Raw genomic sequence first — 16,007 nt, forward strand, 5'->3', positions numbered from 1 at the left:
AATCTCAGAAAGAGAGGAGCAAGAGAAAGAGGAACAAAGAATTCATAGCCAAAAATTTCTCTAGTCATTGAAAACGTTAATCAAGAGAATCTAGAAACTTAATGACTCTTAAGTACAATAAACACAGAGATACTCATCTAGACATTATAGTCAAACTTCAGAAAGCCAAAATACACAGAGAAAATATTGAAATCAACCAGAGAAAAATGACTCATCATGTGTAGGAGACCAGCAATATGGCTGAAATGATGGAGGTCAGAAGATGGTGTGACATGCAGCAAGAAACAAACAAAAGTCGCCAAGAATTCTATACCCAACAAAGATACCCTTTGGAAACAAAGGTGAAATAAAGACATTCCCAGGTAAGCAAAAAAATAGGAGATTACTAGTTAGCAGTTACAGTTGCCTTACAGAAAAATCTTAGGGCCATCAGGCTGAAAGAAAATGACACTGACAGTACCTTGAATCCATAGGAAGAAATAAAAGCACCTGAAAAAGTCAATATAAAGGGAATGATAGGTAGGTGGGTAGGTAGGTAGTTAGATAGATAGATATAGATTGATAGATAAACACAAAAGCAGAAGCTAATGAGGTAGAAAATTTTGAAACAGTAGAACTAAGAAATACATAATAAGTTCTTGGGAAAAATAGAAAATTGCTTGTCAACTAAAAGACAGGGAGAACAAATATACTAAATAAGGAATGACAAGGGGAAATCATCAAAATAGAGTACATTTTTAAAAACAGTATTTTGTACAATTCTCCACAAATAACTTCAAAGCCTAAATGAAATGGATCACATTTTAGGAAAATGCAGTCTAACAAAACTGACTCTAATGCAGATAGAAAGTCTAAGCAGAACAGTGGCTAATGGCCCTAAGAGAAATACGTGCACCATCACCATCCCAGCAACAAAGCAGCCCCAATAAAAATGAAAGGTGGGAAGAGAGTTTATGGGGCATTTAGCAGCATGCACATTCCCAGAATCACATTCCCTGCAACTTTCTCCTTTACTGGAAGCAAACTGGTAGCCAAAGGAACAGAAATCGCTACAACAGAAATATCAGTTGGATGAAGTATTTACTATAAACAGAAATGTTTACATGAGGACAAAATTCTTCAGAATTCTATCCTAATTCTCATCATAAGAGCCCAACCTGGTTAACAAGGATGCTTCGGCATGATAAGAAAGTACTTGGAATCACTTCAGACTTGCTAAAGGCTGAAGATATTTGTTTAGAAATAAGAAATAGGAGGCACGTGGGTGGATCAATCAGTTAAGCCACCAACTTCGGCTCAGGTCACGACCTCGCAGGTTCATGAGTTCAAGCCCCGCGTTGGGCTCCGTTGCTGACAGCTCAGAGCCTGGAGCCTGCTTCAGATGCTGTGTCTCCCTGTCTCTCTGCCCCTCCCCTGCTCACATGCTGTCTCTCTCTCTCTCAAAAATAAATTAAAAAATTAAAAAATATATTTAGAAAGAAAGAAAGAAAGAAAGAAAGAAAGAAAGAAAGAAAGAAAGAAAAGAGATCCACCAAGAATTTAGAAAGAAAAAATTGGGCTTGAGCAAGCCATCTGCCGAAAGTATGCTCAAGGTTTGCAGCAAGAATAGACAGAGTTAGCCTAGGACACCAGAGAGTAAAGAATATTTTGCATTTCAGGCAGATGGAGATAGCATACTAAGTGTGCTTTTACTTTTAGAAGTTAGAGTAAATTGAAAAATAATTCCTGAAGGCATAAGACTCCAGTCAAACTCTTAAGAGAGAAAGAGAAGGAGAGAGAAAGAAAGAGAAAGAGAGAGAAACCTTGAGAAATTCATTATTAATAGTTGAAAATACAGGTTTTGGAATTCGACTTACCTGGCCACTTCCTAGTTTTACCAAGGTACTGAACCTCTCTAAAGACATTTCCTAGTCTATAGAACGGAGTCAGTAATATGTATCTCCCAGAGTTTTTATTTAGTCGAGAAAACGTGCATGGACTGCCTAACGCAACCCCCAGCACAAAAATTTGACTCAATAATAAATGATGATGTTAGTAGCGGTAACATCAGTAGCAGCGCTTCTAGTTTACCATTTTGCGAGCTCGATCTTAATGAGTGGGTACTTTATACGGGGCTTTGTTACAACCTCTTAACGTTTGAATTTTAACCCATTCGATCTTCACAGCATCTCCATGAGGCACACGCTTTCATTGGCACGAATTAGTGACAGTAAAATTAAGGCACGAAACGGTTCGTTTGCTCACCTACGATGAAAGTAAGCGGCGGAACCAGTATTCGAATCCAGGCAGTTTCCCTCTAGAGCCTTCTATAGTAACCGCTAACCTAGAGGCAGTAGTGGTCGTCAAAGAGTGCTGGCGATGAAAAACTGTGTCTGTGGCAGAAAGAACGCAAAGGAATAGCATGTATAAACCCAAAAGAACAACTACGTCTCCCCATCTGAATTGCCCAGAGGAGTGGAGCCTAGCCGGGTGATGCTTTGTGATGGGAAGGAAGGACTCCATTTCTGCAGGATCTGGGACCATGGGCGCGGGTGGGACAGTGACATCACAGGCAAACCACCTACAGGCTGACGAGAGCTGGAAGACGACACGTCCCTTCTTTTATCATGCCTTGGGGAGCGGGCTCCTCTGAGGAACCAGCTTTTTGTCTCCTGGGAGTGGTTGAGGTCATGCAGCGCAAGGAAAACTCACACACTGGGATTTCTAGGCTCTGGCATAAACCTTATTTTTTTTTTTTCATGGCCAAACGACCTTCCTGGTGGACCCTGCCTATCACTTCTGCCTCCTTCTCTCCCAGGTCACTTGAATATTCAGGAAATCCAGAATTGGGGGGGGGGGGGGGGGAAGCTTTTGTTTGAATGTCTTTAGGACTTTGCTTGTAACAGAATGTTCTGGCGTGACCAAGTCCCAGGGTTGCGGCTACAGCTGATCCACAGCTCACTTGCTGCTGGCCGCACCGAAGAAGATTCCCTGATGCGTGCAGTGCCTCCTGGAAGAAGGAAGAGGTTTCTTCAGGCCCTGGACCCATCTTTGCGCTCTGTGCTAGCATTCTATGACGGTCCACAGCCACCTCCACAGGTGGCCCAGAATTTGAGAAAAAAAAAGATCTTCCTAGAAATAGCGTTAAACGGCGGAAAGCCACATCTATGACATTGGAACTTCAGTTCATCTGTGGTGACTCACATCCCACAATTTCCCTAAAATGTTTTTTCCCCAGGCAAGCAGTTTTGAGAGCAGTTACGAGGTCACCCGAAGGGATCAACAACTACCAGTGCCTGCAAAGTGTTTGTCCCCACTGGTAAACCTCTGGTAAAACAGGTTCCTACAACAGATCCAGAGCACCTCTGAGCATGTTCCAGGCACCTACCAGATTTTCCTGTGTTTGTGCACCTTTTCCTGTTCCGTTCCCTCCACCACAACCTGCTCACAGCCCAGGAAACACAGGCGTTATAGGGAAAGCATGCCGAGATTATATAGTGGAAATTCATGGAAATGAAGACATTAAGCCTGGCTAAAATCAGAGTACTTTTACAGTAAAATTTCAAGCTGCGGAGAGAGGTACCATGGTTTTACATGAGGAAGTGAGTTTCCAGAGAAGTGTTTGGAGAAAATCCTCAAGGGTTCATGCAACACTGCTCAACTCACAATAAGGGTCTGGTAAAAATTCTAATGCTTTTATTTGATTTTATTTTTTATTTGAGAGAGAGAGAGAGAGAGAGAGAGAGAGAGCACACTACTGGGGGAGGTGCAGAGAGACAGGGGGACACCCAGCAAGCCTGATGTGGGGCTTGAACTCGTGAACCATGAGATCACAACCTGAGCCGAAGTTGGACGCTCAACTGACTGAGCCACCCAGGTTCCCCGGGTCTGGTAAAAATTCTAAAAACACGAACCCACCATATCAGAAAGGATATATCGTATAAGGGAAATTAGAATTCATAGAGGTAAAAAAAAAAAAAAAAAAACCCTGCCATGCTAATGCTTTAAGAGAACATCATACATGATTGTGTGACCTAAATGAAGGAAACCAACCACATTCTATTAAGCCTAAGGGGCTTTTGATTCTCCTCTGAAGCAGTGAGGGAGGAGGGTGTGGTCTCCGGCCAGGAAGCAGCTGAAAAAGTGTGGGCCTCAGAGACTAAGTTCATCACAGCACCAGACTGCACCGTTCATCAGGTCCTGCTATGAGCACCAGGTTCCTCTGCTGTGCTGTCCCTTGTCTCATCAGAGTAGGTGAGTCCTGGGCACCTGTCACCGTCTTCCCAGGCTCCACCCAGAGAACGTGTTTTCAGGACGGTAGCATCAGTCTCCCCTCCCCAGGCTCTGCCTTTATTTGACCACTTTTTTTTTCTGCCACAGGCCTCAAGGATGCTGTAGTCACACAGTTCCCAAGACATAAGATCTTGGGGACAGGAAAGAAATTAACCCTCCAGTGCACACAGGATATGAATCACTTTTCAATGTACTGGTATCGCCAAGACCCTGGATCTGGCCTGCAGCTGATCTACTACTCAACTGGTACTGAAGCCTTTGAAAAAGGAGACGTCCCTGAGGGGTATCACGTCTCTCGAAATGAGTTGCCATATTTTCCCCTGACCCTGGACTCTGCCAGCACCAATCAGACATCTGTGTATTTCTGCGCGAGCAGTTTATCCACAGCGCTGCACAGCCACATCCTCTCTGCACAAGAAAGAGGCGAACCAAGGAGGGAGGGGACACTGCCTTCAAGATTCCCCAACCGTGGGGCACCTGGGTGGCTAAGCCCGTGAAGCCTCTGACTTTGGCTCAGGTCGTGATCTCGTGGTTCGTGAATTCCAGCCCTGCGTCCAACCTGCTTCGGATTCTCTCTCTCTCTCTCTCTCTGCCCCTCCCCCACTCATTCTCTCCCTCTCTCTCTCTGTCAAAAATGAATAAAAATTGTAAAATTAAAAAAAAAAGATTCCCAACCCAAATTAGGGAAAGTTATCACACGAGATTGTATGGAATCCCTGCCTTGACTTTAATATTCCTTGCTGCCTTTTTTTTCCCCATTCTTGTCCCTCTAAGGCATCTTTCCTGTCATAATCAAAATCTTTACCCCTGGTTGATATTACACTAGACCAGAGGGCATTAACCCAAAGTGAATATTTCCTAATGCGAACTTCAATTTTCAGATACAGATGTAGGGGAATTTTGATAAAACTGAAGCCTGATCAAGTAAAGAAAAAGACCCTCAGATTTGCAAAGATCCTTCAAAGATTCTACGATGGCGTCTCTCAATAATTGAGTCATACAGGAAAATAAGTCGGGAGGGGGGCTTCCTCCGATGTGAACTCCTGAGCGTGAGTAATGCAGATGCAGAGGGTGATGACAAGTTCTCAGACAACTCGTGAACTCAGGATTACCGAGAAGGAGAAAAAGTTAGTGGAAGGGAGAGCAGTAGGTAATAAGAGACACAAAATGTGTTTGTTCACAGGGATCGTTAGGGAGCAGAACCTCACTTGGGTAGATGCAGGTGTCATGTTGAAAACGAAAACGTGTGGTGCTGAGTAGGTAGATCAGAGACGCAGCAGGCTCATTGCGCAGTTCCCCAAAGGCAAATGTTGGGTGATAATCAACTGTATTCATTTTCTGTTGTGGTGTAACAAATCACTGCAAATTAGACGGGTTGCAACAGTACCGATTTATCATCCCACACCTCGGCATGTGGGAAGGTGAGGGTGGTGGGGCTGGGCTCTCTGCTCAAGGTCGGCTGAAACCACCATGTCATCTGGCTGCACTCCCTTCTGGAGCCCACTCCTCCTCCCTGCTCATTCTTATTATTGGCAGAATTCACTTACTTGCGGTGGTAGGAATAAGATCCTGTTTCCTTGTTGGTGGTCACTGGGGGGTCGCCCTCAGTTCCTTGCATTCTCTCTCTGGTCCCCTTCATCTTCAAGGACGGAAATGCACATCAAATCCTACGTATGCCCCCAGAAAGCTCTTTGACCCCCTCGTTCTGCTACCAGCTGGAGAAAACTGTGCCTTGAAAGGTCTCATGTGATTAGAGTAAGATGGGGTCATCTGGATAATATCCCTTTTGCCAAATACTGTAAAACAATCATAGGAGCGACAAGTTGTCATATCCGTAGGTACCACTTATGCCCAAAGAGGAGGGGCTAATACGTGGGCAAGGGACCCTGGGCGTTGTTCTTAGCGTTCCGTCTACCACACCAAAGGAGAACAAATACCAAAAGTATCGGGACAGGAAATTCAGAGAGCATGCAACCAAATACACTAAATTAGAATTCAGAACTACTTGAAAGATGTTTCTGAGTCTTGGACACACAATAGATCAATTTTTCTTCCTATTGTTTTATCAAGGACACAGAATAAAAGTAAAACGGAGTGGCCCTTGGTAAAGGGAGCAAAGAGAAGTTACAGGAAGGAAAGGGGAAGAAGAAAGATCTAGTTCCTACTGGAAGGACACCAAAGCCTCAGGCTAAAGAACCATATCGTTTTAGTCTCTGGGCTGAGAAAAGAGACAAGAGATGAGACCAGAACAGCTGCCCATGAAAAGGATGGAGTGAGAGTTGAGAGAACTTTTTTGAAGAGAATAAACTCGGTGGGCAGAGGGAAAGCGATCTGTAATAAGCTTTGTTACTATGAATTTTGAGGTAACCTGACATGGAAATAACTTAACAGTTTATTGATTGTTTGGGGGAGGTAGTATAATCTCTTGAAATTCCAATGAGTCAGAAAGTGAACAACCTTGATGTGGGGCCTCGGGGAAACAACAGATATCAGGATCCAGTTAGCAGGACATTATTGGATGTGATTTTAGTTTCGTTATCAGCCACTTTGCGAAAGTTTCCTGGAGAAGAAATTGGAGCATCATCTGGATACTGATCAGTGTCTCGGGCAGCAAATTGTTTTTCTCCTGACTTGACCTACTCTTCCATGATCAGACAACAGAGCTCTTGTCAGGGTAACCCAAGTACTAATGAGTCAAGCAGGACTGAATTCCACCTGCTGCCATAGATGGAGAGTGATCATTGGAAGAGGAGAGAAAAGTTACTTTCTTAGACAGAAAAGCTACTTTCTGAGAAGTTACCAGTCTTTTGTCTTTCTCTACAAGGTGGCTGCCTTCCACCATCCCAAGATGGGGGCTGGGAGCATAAAGAATCCCACTCTGTAATTAATGAGTTCTAGATCTGTCCCCTCCACCCCAATTACTAATTTCAACTCAAGTCCATTCAGGACACCAACTGACTACTCCCTCCTGGAGTTTAAACACAACGTGTCACCTTTGACCCACAGCCACCCTTCTGGTTTGCCGATTTGGTGAATCGACGCGTGAGGCATTTGCTTGCTTGAGATTGAAGTTGTCCTACATTTCTCGTTCTCCTTTACCCTCGTTCTCCTTCACTCAATCCATCTCCAAGTGCTTTGATTTCTAACTCCTACATAACCTTTCTCTTCATCCATTCTCTCAGTGCAACCACTGCCATGTTCATGCTCTTCTAGTCAGCTCCCCAGGTAAATTTAGTAGCCTCTTTAGCTATTTCTCCAGCTCCAGCCTCCCCCATCTAATGCGGTATAAGCCTCCCAGTACCAAGGGCCATCGTCCTGACTGCAAGAACCCGGCCATGTCACTCCCTTCCGCTGCATCCGTCCGTGGCTCTCTGTGGTCTATCAGACATAAAAGCTAAATATATTAGCATGGGGAAAAAAACTTATGACAATCCTTTTAAACAATTTGAAAGGAAGGAAACTAAGTACCTTACAAGAAAGATATCCTTGCATTAGAATGTCAAGTTCTCATTAGAGTCTAGAATAATGATAAAAAGCTCTTTATTTTTCCCTCTTGAGTTACGGATCTCTTTTTCCATTAGGTCCATCACAGTTGGGCATTAGGGAAGACCTACCCATGTGCTGTATGTACCTGGAAGAGGTCCGTGCTTCAGAATCGTCAGGTCTTGTCACAGGAGGAGAAAACCAAATGACCTGACTAGATCCGGCCTCCAAATGAAACTCGAGATATTTCCCGCCCCTCTGTCTTCCTAGGTTCACCAGTTCTTAAAGCACATGTGTACTATGCTGACAAGTGCTCTTTTTCCTTCCATCTACTAAAACTTTTTCTAGTTCTCAAGCTTGATAAGGGTCAAGAGAGTCCTGGGTATGGTGGTGGGTTTCGGAAGACACAGAAGTGAATCCCCAGGACAGAGATGTGTGGCGGTGGACAAAACTTCCTGCATATGTAAGGTGTGATCACAGCCCTTCTAGAAAATCCACCCACACCTTCCGGCACTCATGTTCTCACACACTTGACTCTAGCAACATCGAACTCCAGCTATTTCCAAACATGCAGCACATAGCATTTCCCTTGAATGACCTCAACTCATTTTGCTCTTCAAAATATCACTTACAATAGCACTATCTAAAATGTGCTTTGTTTTCCCAAGATCGTGAGCTCCTTCCTCTGTACTCTCACTACACCTTACTTACACAATTCTTCCTTCCTGCAGATGCCAAGTTAAAATGATTATTGGTATGGCTAACTTCCCATTGGACTACAAAATCTTCAATGTAAGAAGACACGTGTTGCCATCAGTCCTTCCCCAGAATTTTCCTCTGTGCTTGGGATACAAGTACCGTGAACAATCAATATTAAATATTATCAGCCTAGAGACAGAAACATTGTCCTTTTTGTTCGTGCCTGGATTCCCATAGTCTAAAACATAGTCTAAATCCTGCCACCCAATTGGTATTCATTATATGTCCATTAAAGGAAAGGACCTGGATTCCCATAGTCTAAAACATAGTCTAAATCCTGCCACCCAATTGGTATTCATTATATGTCCATTAAAGGAAAGGATAAATGGTTCAGCAGTGTCCACAGTGACTGGGTCCTGGGCTTGCTTCCTCTTCTCCCCCTAAAAATTACATTCCTTAAGTTTAAACAGTTCCCAACCTTACCTTCCTTTTCTGGTTAAGGGTTCCTAGTGGGCCTAATAATGCCCCCCCCCCACCAAAGTATTCATTTCCTTATGCTCAGAATCTGAATATATTGCCTTCCATGACAAAAGAGAATTACATCTGTAGATGCAGTTAAATTTGCACACCAATTGACCTTGAGATAGATGGTGAGATTATTCTGGATTATCCAGGTGGGCGCAGTTCCATGGGTCCTTACAGAGTGATATGGGAAGGACTCCACCTTCTGTGACTGGGTTTGAAGATGGAGGGGGCGCCAGAGTGGCTCAGTGGGTTGAGCATCTGACTTTGGCTCAGATCATGATCTCATGGTTTGTGGGATTGAGCCCCACATCAGGCTCTGTGCTGACAGCTCGGAGCCTGGAGCCTGGAGCCTGCTTTGGATTCTGTGTCTCCCTCTCTCTCTGCCCCTTCCCTGCTCATGCTCTCTCTCTCTCTCTCAAAAATAAATAAACATTAAATAATTTTTTTTTTTTAATGAAGAGGAAAGAAGGGGCCATGGAGCTCAGGTAGCCTCCAGAAGCCAGAAAAGACAAAGAAACGGATTCTCACCTAGAGGCTCCAGAAGAGCATAGGGTCCTGCTACACCTTGATTTCAACCCATTGAGAACCCAAACTTCTAAACATACGTTGTTTCAAGCCACTGAGTTTGTGATACTTTGGTATAGCAGTGACGGGAAACTAACACAGAGAGAGCCCCACTCCTGAGCCCCTGAAAGAAGGCTGCTGTTGAAGAAAGTCACTCCGGGAGAAGCCTAAGAAGAGGCAGAGGGATAATAAGGACAGGAGGTTGAATCAGATGATGCCGTTTTTAAAGGCAGATGCTGCCAGTTCCTGCTCTTGGCGCGCTCCATGTTTGCAAATGCCTCCTCTGCACAGGCTTTGGACCAGAATGTTCCAGAAGACTCACTGCCAGCCTCAGGGGCCTATTCTCTTGGAAAGAATTCTGCCTTTGGTGTGAACAGTCAGTGGCCAGCACAGAGTAGCTCAGAGCCACCAAGGTGCTGCTGCCCAGAAGGCAGGGAGGTTGTGACATGGGACACAGGAAGTCACGTTCCAAACAGCAGGAGATTAGAATGTGCTGTTATGGTGAATCTCAGCAGAAGTCTCTTGGCTTTGAAGCTTCCACCCACTTGCAAGGTGACCACACAAACACACTCAAGCATGCAGATGGAAAGAGGGAGGGAAAAGGAGACAGAAAGAGGAGAGAGAGGGAAAGGAGGAAAAGAATGAGCTCCCCCGTCCCTGGAATGTTCCAGCAGTAACCGAGACACCCAAGTCCCTCCGCACCAGCAGTTTATCAATGCGGCCACATCCTCTGAACAAAAAAAAATGGCAAACCCAAGGTACACGGTGACTCTGCCCTCGTGAGCCCCACCCCCACCCACAAGGTGGCCCAGCAGCCCTGCTTAGAATTCTCTCTGCCCCTCCCCTGCTCACACTCACTCGCTCTCTCTCTCTCTTTTTCTCTTTCTCTCAAAATAAATAAGCACATATATTTTTTAATACACACACACAAATTTGTTATCTTACAGTTCCGGAGGTTAGAAGTCCAATACCTGGGGTGCCTGGGTGGCTCAGTCGGTTAAGCGTCCGACTTCGGCTCAGGTCATGATCTTGCGGTTTGTGAGTTTGAGCCCCACGTCGGGCTCTGTGCTGACAGCTCAGAGCCTGGAGCCTGCTTCGGATTCTGTCTCCCTCTCTCTCTACACCTCACCTGCTTGTGCTCTGTCTCTTTCTCTGTCTCTCAAAAATAAATTTAAAAAAACATAAAAAAAAAAAAGTCCAATACCTGTCTCATTCAGCTAAAATCAATGTATTGGTAGGGCTACATTTCTTTCTGAAGGCTCTAGGAGAAAATCAAGCACCCTTGCCTTGTGACTCCCCGCTTCTACCTTTACTCCCCACCTTTATCTTTATCTATCTCCCTGACCCTTCTTACACATTCACATCTCCCTCTAAACACAGCTGCAAAAGATTCCCTGCTTTTAAAGTTTGTTTATTTATCTTGAGAGAAAGAGGGAGAGGGAGGGGCAAAGAGAGAGAGGGAGAGAGAGAATCCCAAGCAGGCTCTGCACCATCAGCTCAGAACCCCACATGGGGCTTGATCTCAGAACCACGAGATCATGACCTAAGCCAAAATCAAAAGTCAGATGCCACCCAGGCGCCCCAAGTTTCCCTGTTTTTAAAGACCCATGTGATTAGACTGAGCTTCCCAGATAACCCAGGATAGTCTCCTCGATCAAGGCTTGCTGATTAGTAACCTTCATTGTATCTACAACCTTAATTCCCTGTTGTAATCTACTCTGAACATTTTCATTTTATGGGGTGTGAACTTCTGAGCCTATTTTTCTGCCAATTGCAGTAAGATTCCACTAGAGGGCACTAGCGTATTCCTTATTACGAACACTACATTTCAAATAACGATAAATGAGAAAATCTGATAAAACTGAACACTGTATCACCAGTTAAAGAGAACCAGTATACAAATATCTCTCATGAGGTCTTTCAAAGGTTAATCATATAATAGGGAAATATATAGGGCAGAGCAAATTCCTCAGAACTAAAATGGCTGCAGCATAAGTAAAATAGGATTTGAAGTGTGGTAACCATTCTACAGCCTATATCTGGGCTCAGGATCACCCATAGAAAAGATATTGCCATGCACTTAAAGGGATAAACGTGTTCCCTTACAGGGCTTTTTAAGAAATGGCTCCTCAGTGGCCGAGGCAGGCATAAGTATTATTGTCCCGAGACTGTTACCCCAGAAGGAATGCATGGGAGATGCAGACTTCCTAAGTAGTGCGCCCGAGGAGGGGGCTGAGAGCAGACACTGAAGAAGTCCATGGACAGATGGACAGCACAGAGCAAGATGCATTACATTAAAGTACAAAAGACGAGGGAGATATTTCAGGGCTCCTGGCCATCTACAGGATTCTCTTTTCTTCCAGTCTCTTTGTTAGGGACATAGAAGTTTGCCCCACACTGGGAGAAAGCTCCCAAACTCTTGAAAGTGGTGGCCTTTGGGAAGGAAAGGTCACAAGGAAGCCTCAAGAAGGAAAGGTGGGAAGGTATAGGAACTGGCTCGTGACCTAAGGGTATCAGGAACTCAGGTTAGTGGCATTGCTTTAGAGTCTTGGGTTGATGTAGAGGAAGAAAAGAGAGACCAGATCACTGGCCATGGGGTGTGGTGGAGGGGAGCGGCTTGTGTCTGAGGAGAGTGAATTAGCTACTGGGGGAAAGGAGGACAGAATCAGAGGCCTCCTGGGGGTGCCTGGGTGGCTCAGTTGGTTAAGCATCTAACTTCAGCTCAAGTTGTGATTTCATGGCTCATGAGTTCGAGCCCCACATCGGGCTCTCTACTATCCGTGCAGATCCTCTGTCTCCCTCTCTCTCTGCCCCTCCCCTGCTCTTTCTCTCTCTCTCATAAATAAACATTTTTAAGAAAATGAATCAGATACCTCCTGAATCTTAGGTTAATCTAACATGGAGAATGCTTGGGATGAACTATAAATCTTTCAATTGTAATTATCCACCTCCATGATGTGGGAAGCACCATGGAACCTGGGAAAACCCACTGGATGGGAGGTAAATAGTGGGTTTAGTTTTGTGGAGGTGGGTAAACTGTGAAAGGTTTCTAAAGATGAAATTCAGGACGACAAGGTTTACTAAGTAACAAGGAAATTGTTGACTTGAGGAGGGCTCCTGAGAATGAAAACTGCTTTCCCTTCCTGGAGAACACCTGTCTCCCAGCTAGGATATTGAATACTCTCAGGACAATGGAAAACACCAAGGGCTGAAGTGGAGCCAAACCTGCTCCCCGTCATGCTTTTCCTGGAAGGAACAGAACTGGTAGCGACATACGAGGACAGAACACGCCTCCTTAGAGCAGAGTTACCGTCCTGAGAGCAAGCGCGCCTCTCTCACTGGCCTAGAATGGTGACAGTTTGGAGCCCCAGCTTGAGGGCGACTTCAGGCAAGAAAGCCATCTCTGAGTTTTGGGCACTGCCCCCAAACAGGGATGAGGGCCCACTTCTTGCCTGGGGATGACAATGATTTGGCAAAATCTCTGGGAAGCCCTAGCCGTGGATGGAAGCATTTCGGGGAGATGAGGCAGTCTCTTCTCGCTCCTCCTCCCCTGGGCCCCTCAAGAATACTCTGGCTCCAACAAAGCACAAACAAACTCAAAGGTGTCCAAGAGGGGAAGTTTTGGGGACAACCCCAGGCAAGTCACCTCAATGCAGGGAGGACACAGTGACCCGGAAAAGGAAGCAGTATGTGTGGCAGGAACTCAGAAGAGACGCCACGATGGCCCCAGCCACAGACAGAACTTCCCATGACTCGGATAGACAGCCAGTCACAGCCAGGATCCGGGACATATCCATGCTTCCGTGCGGAGCGGCACGAGGAGACCGCCAGAAAGAGGTTGTAAGTCCATAGCAGACAAAGAAACCATGTGGGCTGGTAAGTATGTGAGATCATTGAAGTCAGCAGACGTCGCCCCTGCCTTTAGGGAGAGAGAGAAGAGGGAAAGGAAGAAAGGTATGCCTAACACCAACCTTGAAGAAAGCAGCCACTCGTGCCCACAACTACGTGTACTGTGCTAACGGGGAAAGGGTCCTGCATCTAACATGTTGAACTGGATACAGACCGGTGAAATAATCCGCCCTGGGGACCTGACGGGATTTTTACGCATGAGCCTCTTGTAAACGGTGGAGGCTAGTCGGTGGGTACACAAGGACAGGAAAACACTTGGAATCTTCTCTGCAGAGTAGAAGTGAAGACTTCTAAAGTGCAATTTTGATGACAGTGTTTCACGCTCTCGCATATCTGAGTGACCAACATGTTACACCAGTTTTCATCACAAAGATTTAAAAGACACCAATATTTGCAAGCTGGGCAAGAGGATACTGATGAGACGTTGTCCGGTGCGCAGAAATACACAGCCTCAAAGGAGAGCGACCGCAGCGGCCGGTACTGACTGCCTGGGTTTCACTCCAGCCCTAGGAGGAAAGGCGAGTGGTTTCACCCCTGAAAATGAGGGCCAAGAAGCTGCAGAGATGGAGACATTACAGAGACCGACTAGAGCCCCGGGGACTAGGAGACACCTGTGTGAAGCCACCATGGGTTTCCGGCCCCTGGGCTGGGTCGTGCTTTGTCTCCTGGGAGCAGGTGAGTTTCGGGACGTGCACAACCTGGCCATAGCTTGCAGGTCTCAGCTCAAGTCCTTTTCTAGAGCCGCAGATGCCCTCCTCAGCTGTCTCTAGCTCTGTTTCCCTCCCTCACAGTCCCCGTGGTAGCCAGGGTGACCCAAACCCCAAGACACCTCATCATGGGGACTGGAAAGCGGTTGACAGTGCGTTGTTCTCAGGACATGAACCATGACGCTTTGTACTGGAATCGACAAGACCCAGGGCTGGGTCTGAAGCTGATCTACTATTCGAGGAATGTTGACTTTATTGAAAAGGGAGACGCCCCCGATGGGTACGCTGTCTCCCGGAAGGAGGAGAGGAATTTCCCCCTGACCCTGGAGTCCACCAGCACCAGTCAGACGCCTCTGTATCTCTGTGCCAGCAGTAAATCCTCTCTGCACAAAAAGAGGACCACAAGAGTAAGGAGGCTCCTTCCTGGGGAGCCCCCCCACCCCACAAGCAGGAGGAAAATTCCCTCCACCATCAGTGTGGGCAGAAGTCCTTCCCTGACTCCCCACATCCGGGGACCCTGAACAAGCTCCCCCCCAAGCTCAGGCTGCAGCCCTTTCTCCTCACCGGGCTTCAGGGCTGCCCAACCTGAGCCCTCCATCTTCATTCCAGTCGCTCCGCCAACTTTTGTCCCACATTCCAGGTCCTGGTCCCGGATGTTGGCCACTGGGAGGAAGAGCACGTTCTGAGTTGTTTACAAAATCTGCCATCTCCCATTTTCCTCATCTCAGCACATGGTCCCGCCATCCACCCAGACGGCCAAGCCAGAAATGCAGGAGTCAGCCTCACCCTCTCTCACATCCCATCCTTCCACCCCCCCATCCGTCGCACCCCCCGCAGATTTCTAGATGTTCCATCCCTCGCCAATTCTACCAATGTTTCTGACCTCACCGATGATAGTGTGGCCCACCAAATGTCTCTCACCTGGATTCCTCAACCACCTTCCAAGTAGTCACCCCCCACTTCCCGGTTGCCACCTGCCCCCATCCAGAAGCCACTGTCTCCAGCTTGAAACCCATCAGTGTCTTTTCTTAACCTGGCCAAAGTCTCCGGTATAAACTGGAGACTTCCAAGCCTCTCCATGATGTGGTCTTTGCATACCTGTCTCTACCTTCCTAACGTGAAAGTCCTCTTTCTTTCACTCACAACTACGGGGCATTTCCATCTCTTACAGGTCCCCACATATGCCCTTTGCTGCTTCCCTGCTGGGTCTTTACCAGTAATGTTCACTCTACCTAGAGCCCCCTTCCTCTCCCCACCTACCCGGAGAGCTGACCGATCGTTCCTCTGCATGCTAATTCAGAAGTCATTTCCTCCAGAAAGATTTCCTCGAAGCCCTGGCTGGGTGAGGCCTCTGCCCCCTGCTCTTATGACAGCCTGACACGCTAGCCTCAAGGCAATCAACGTGCTCAACTGTTTACTGTTTAAAGTTTACACAATTGGGGCACCGGGGTGGGTCAGTCGATTGAGCGTCTAACTCTTGATTTTGACTCAGGTCATGATCTCGTGTTTCATGGGATCGAGCCCCACGTCAAGCTCTGCACTGACAACGGAGGAGCCTGCTTGGGATTCTCTCTCTCTCTCTCCCCCCCTCTCACTGCCCCTCCCCAGTTCGCTCATGCGTGCTCTCTCTCAAAATAAACTTTTTTTTAAGTTTATGCTAATAAATATTAAGGTTAATGAGAACAAGGATCATGCCTATATTGTTTACCTTTTTTATCTCCATACTTGCCATTGACTTGTTAAGTAAATGAGTGACTCCTTCTTCTCTCAGACCCTCTTTCTAAAGCCTCTCTGACTAGTCCAGTATCTAGACCCCTTGCAAATTTCTCTCCTACACATAGTTTGGGG

At 46.3% G+C, this 16,007-nt stretch overlaps 1 protein-coding gene across 1 annotated transcript in view; it reads left to right on the forward strand.

The window, feature by feature from the left end:
* Positions 1-16,007, forward strand: part of LOC101097553 (M1-specific T cell receptor beta chain-like) — an 89,927-nt gene that overhangs the window by 24,605 nt on the left and 49,315 nt on the right. The gene's annotated exons all lie outside the window — the stretch shown is intronic.

Source organism: Felis catus, chromosome A2, assembly GCF_018350175.1.
Source record: "Felis catus isolate Fca126 chromosome A2, F.catus_Fca126_mat1.0, whole genome shotgun sequence".
Taxonomy (NCBI): Eukaryota; Metazoa; Chordata; class Mammalia; order Carnivora; family Felidae; genus Felis; species Felis catus.